Here is a 6,000-nt window from a genome sequence, read left to right on the forward strand (position 1 = left end):
CGAACAATTATTTTCTAAAGATAATGTTATTTTGCTTTTATCAAAGATAACTGAAACATAACATGCTGCTTACTTCAACGGTGGAAAACAAGCGTGTGTAGACTATGGATGTCTGCAATACCAGGAGAATTGCAAGCGCGTGGCCAACCCTACCCCCGTCACTCCTAAGGAGCTCCTGCTACATTACCTCCAGGAACACCCCTACTTGTCGACGTCATAATAAATATGAATGTAGCACGTGTACGCCGCAAATACAACTTTGTATTTGAGAAAAACAAAGTCTTACTTTAACTTTGATAAAAATTCAGTTCCTGGAGAGAGTTAGGGATAAGTTTGGTAACGCGCTTGCAATGCTTCTGGTGTTACATGCGTATATAGGCTACGGTAAGTAATCGCTTATTACCATTTGGGCCGTACACTATTTTTTTGGTAACCTAGTTGCTTAAATAAATTACTTAAAAGAAGTAAGTGACTGATTTTGTTTGTGACTGTGAAGTGTTTGTTTTTTTATTGTAATCAATATAAATGTAATGAATAGTGTTGTGACACCGTGGTTGGTAAGATAGCCAGAGCTTCTGAAAATCCGGCTAGGCTGGCCGGCTATCCGGCTCTGAAATTGCATACTACAGGAATACTCTACATCATCTACAGTAATCTCTAAATTTAAGGCTTTCCTGCTGGGCTACTTGCCAATCCCAAAACACAATTTAAAGATTGAGGGTCAATCATTATATATTATGTATATTCTTAATTTTCTACTTAAATCGGGACATTTAGCTAGACCAACCGTAGTAACAGCATATAAAAATACATATGGCTGAGGCCTCACTTCTGATTAATCATATGCTTTATGCATGAAGTTACAATACTGGGCTGGGCGAAAAGATAAGAAATTACTCAGCCAGTGTCAGCGTTTCCTGATTTAATATGTTTTGGATATATGTAGGAAAGCGTACTTAAATTCAGACAATACCTTATTATCCTTCAGCGTATAAAAATGTAAACTAGCTGACATGGCGAACTTATTATTATACTTTGTTTTCCTTCTCGTTTACTTTTTTCATTCAAGCCTTTTTCATACATGTGTACATACGTTTCAGCGATTCATTTATATTTATATAGATATATGTAGGTCGCTACATTGTTACGGTAAATTTTAGTTTGTGCCCGTGAACGTGCTAAAGTGTCATACGAAAGCAGTTATTCGTAAAGGTTATGCATCATTCGCTTGGTAACTGGACCACCGCCAAATATTTCTTGTATCCATACAATCAATAATGGACACGACGATAGAAAAGTGCAAATGTAGTACTTGATATTCCTGGACCAATTACTGACGGCAAAAAATATATTACTTGTGATCAAATGACTTTAAAATTTAACATTTTGAAATATTATTAATATCTATACTATATACTACTATACATGATACTACTATATATGAAGTTCAAGAGTTTGTCTGAATGCGCTAATCTAGGGACCTACTAATTCTGAATGGTGAATTATTATTTAAGTGTTGGATATCCTATTTACCGAGGAAAGTTGTCGGCCATATAATATTATGCGACAAAGGCTCCTATTTATATAGGAGTGGAGTATCAATGAAAATGTTGCTAAAGCGAGGCCGGCCCGTCACGTTACATACAAAACATCAACAATATTTCTCCTGGTTTTGTCGGAACGATGCCGCGGATATCAGATAAATTACACGTACATATACTTGATGGCAAAAGTGGATAAGGTGATAAAGGTGGATTAAATGTTACAACAATGACCTAGTTTTAATAATTGTCGATCCAATGAGGATCCAATTTTAAAATTGTTTGTTTATTTATTCATTTTGTTCCAGAAAGTCTGTCTTATTAAGAGAATATGCGTAAAGTTTGTCTCATTTCCTACTTTCTATAAATATTGTATTGTATTCGTATGCTTGTTATTCTTTCCTACGCAAAACTAGTGAACTGACTGCGACGACACTTAGTATGTTAATAACTGGAGATCCAGAACAACAAACACATTAATTACTAGGCTGTTAATAGTCATTACGATAATAACATGGGCCATAATAAACGCGGGTTTTACCGATGGATTGGCATGAACTTGGGAATTTAAAAAATAATTATATATACAGTTATTGAATAATGAAGAATAAGCTAAGTCATTGTTTAATATGGAAAATCCATGTCAATATACCACATGCGTATCATGCGTAGGTATATTTATAGGTATTATTTATTATAATTATTACATAAGTTATAAGACGTAAATTGTAAATATGTACCTCTTTTTTAACATCTTCTAGGGACGATGACGCGTGTCTAGACAATATTTTCATTATTACTTACAAATTAATTAAATTATAAATATAATATTATATTAATTCTAATTCCTTACTCAATTCTGAATCAGTATTTATTTATTTACTGACACACTAACAGCATAACATACTAAACATTACAATAATCACGTTCATGTACATAGTCCGGTATGCATGCTAGTTACTGGTGCATACATCACTCGCCTTAGAAGACATTAAATAACAGTTTTGGAGTTATAGCAAATTATTAAAATATAGTAGAAGTATATAAAAAAAAAAATAAACATTATATTTATGAGCAGAAATATGCAGTTTTTTTTTCAGATTTATTTATTTATTTATTATAAATAAATCTGAAAAAAAAAAAAATTTTAATCGACGCGGAAAATCGATTGTACTCAAAACACATCCTTGATAATGGAGAATGTTTAAGAGCAATAGTTCTACCTACAGGTTCAACGAGTATGTTAGTAATGGGATTTCGTGGATATTTGTACGGGATTTTATCAAGTAATTCAACGCATGCAATCTGTCCCGATATTAGCTTTTTTAAGAATGTTAGATTTAGCATTATGCGGCGATTATTAAGTGAAATCATTTTAAAGTGTTTCAGCCGTAAGTCATAGGTATTAGAATTAATATATTTTTATCTCACTTCGAAACCACTTTACACAAAATATGAAACTGATTTTAAAATAACAAATTTAATTAGTTGTTTTAATAATTTAACAGTCTACGTTTAATCTACAGTATTTTTTCAATATTCTTGACATTTTTTGTATTTTCTTTTTTGGCTTTATCTAATTTATAGTTGAGAACTATCTAACAAAGCGTGTGTGACTACGGCTAACGGCAGTAAAGAATATAGTCACCTACTCTCTTCCTGTGGGTGTCGTAAGAGGCGACTAAGGGGTAACACAGTTCCACTACCATCTTGGAACTTATAAAGTCGACCGATGGCGGGATAACCATCTAACTGCTGGCCTTGAAATACACCGTCCCGCCTGCCCAGCGTGGTGACTATGGGCAACACATGAGTTCACGCTATTTTTGGCATGAACTTGTGAAGGTCGATGGCCAGCAGAGGATTGCGATGGGTTGACGTGATGAACATCAATATATTATATTTTTCACGACAAAAAATAAAACTATTCACTATATATCGATAAATATAAGTAACATTATCACATTATTAAGGACAACTCGAAAACTGCTCGTGATATCACGATAAAATTTAAAGGCCTGATCGACACACCCGATAAAAATTTTTAGGTGCACACGAAAAAACTGTCGAATCGAATACTACATAAAAACTGTCGAATCGAATACTACATAAAAACTGTCGAATTGAATAGTCCTCCTTATTTTGAAATTGGTTAAAAGGTCTTTTAGACTATTACTGGTTGATTTGTGACAAAAACTAACAAATTGCTTATTATATTATAATTCTGAGAGACAAAACGATTGAAAGGAAAATGCGAAATACAGACATCGTCGCCAATGAACGGCAAGGAATACGAAGACGAACGAGGTCAGATAAGCCAAGTCTTTTCCTTACCGAGCCGTGCTAGGTGATAGAAATGTTTTCAACCAACCTCTTAAAAAGAAGGTTCTCAATTCGACTGTAATATTAAAAATCCCGTATTTGCATTGCTGCTACTGACACAAACACTCATGAGTAAAGTTGTCAAATATAATATAAATTAAAATCTTAACAAATAGTAACATCATATAAAACTGTTGACTTTATTCCCACTACACATAATGTTATCATATTAGCTGATACTAGATCGCGTTGAGTCATACCACAATATTGATTTAAAACATTTTTAAGGTGTCTTGTTGTTCCTATAAAGAATTACGTTTATACCGTTTTATTGCAAACACTTTTAAATTAAGGAAACATTAATATTATAATTTTTAGCGTCTCAGACTTTATGTTAAAACTCGGGTTCAATTCAGTAAATTGGAATGTTTAAAAAATGTTGTTTAAATAAGGCACTCATAATTGATACCGAAACCTAAGATATGTTAAGTTAGTTTAGTTGATTAAGATAGACACAAATGAAATATAAATAATTTATTTGTATCTTTCTGTCCATGTTGGACACGTATACCGCTGAAAAAAGAAAGAAAGAAAAAATAAAGAAAGTACACAATTTATTCGAGACATCATACAAATCGCAGACAATTTTTACACACAAAGATAAACAGTAAATATAATAAATACAAAAACTATGTAAAGAATGACAAATTACAATAATATAGACAACAAAATAAAAATCAGTAGCATCAAAAACACAAAACACAAAGTCATGAAAATTTTTAAATTTAATAATAACAATAAATAATATACGTATACATAGTCTGGCCATAAATACTGTTATAATTGAAATTAACAAATAATTGTGTTTGCTCGTAAACGAAAAAAAAAACCGACTTCAATTACATCGACGAGTAATAAACGTAGATCGACGAAAAAATAGTCAAGTAACTACGCGTTATCAAAGATTACTCAAAAAGTGGTTATCAGATCTCGATATAATTTAAATGTGACCACATGATAAACAGCCGCTTTCGATAAAATTAAAAATTATCAAAATCGGTACACCCAGTAAAAAGTTATTGCGGATTTTCGAGAGTTTCCCTCGATTTCTCTGGGATTTCATCATTAGATCCTGGTTTCCTTATCATGGTACCAAACTAGGGATAGCTCCTTTCCAACAAAAAAAGAAATATCAAAATCGGTACATCCAGTAGAAAGTTATGCGGTATAATACAACGTAGGTCGACGAAAAAAGCGTCAAGTAAAAACGCATTATTACATATAACTCGAAAACTAGTTGTTTGATCACAAATAAATTTAAATGGGCCAAATTGGCACACACTACCTTTCGATTAAAAAAAAATTGTCGAAATCGCTCCACCTAGTCAAAAGTTCAGATGTAACATACATAAAAAAAAAATTACAGTCGAATTGAGAACCACCTCCTTTTTTGGAAGTCGGTTAAAAATAGATGTTAGCCGATTCTCAGACCTTTCAGAGGAGTATTTTAACTAACATTTTGATACGAGAATTTTATGTATATGATTTATAGGCAAAATATTAATACAAAAAACAATAAAGTAAGATTAATTATTATATATTTAATTTATACATTACTCTTAATAAAGTAAATTAAATTCAAATAACTCAATATACGTACATAAAATATATATAAATACACATAATATATAAAAATAATTATAGAATAAAATAATATCTACATAAAACCCAAACAATTAAAGATTACTATTTATTTCTAATCAAAAATCTAAAACTAGTTTCAGAATTTAAATAGAAAGAATATAAAAATCTTAGATATTAAAAATAGCACGGTGTCGTCTCCTGTCAAAGATTTTCATTGTAATATGAAACTTTGAATAGTTACGGGTTTCTGTAAAGAGCTCACTATAGACGGCGCCACGGTTCGCTTAAACCGAAATTAAAAATTATCATATCGAAAATTTCGCTCGAGCGGGTGCATCGTTCCATAGCTTAATTGGCTAGAGCGCCGACACGGTAAGTCGGAGACGCGGGTTCGAACCCCGCTGGAGCGGTCAATTTTTGATATGATATTCAAAAATGTTTAGAATTCCTAATGTGGGTAACACAAAAATAAAAATCTTAGATATTAAAAATA

The sequence above is a fragment of the Melitaea cinxia genome, chromosome 24, assembly GCF_905220565.1.
Source record: "Melitaea cinxia chromosome 24, ilMelCinx1.1, whole genome shotgun sequence".
Classification (NCBI taxonomy): domain Eukaryota; kingdom Metazoa; phylum Arthropoda; class Insecta; order Lepidoptera; family Nymphalidae; genus Melitaea; species Melitaea cinxia.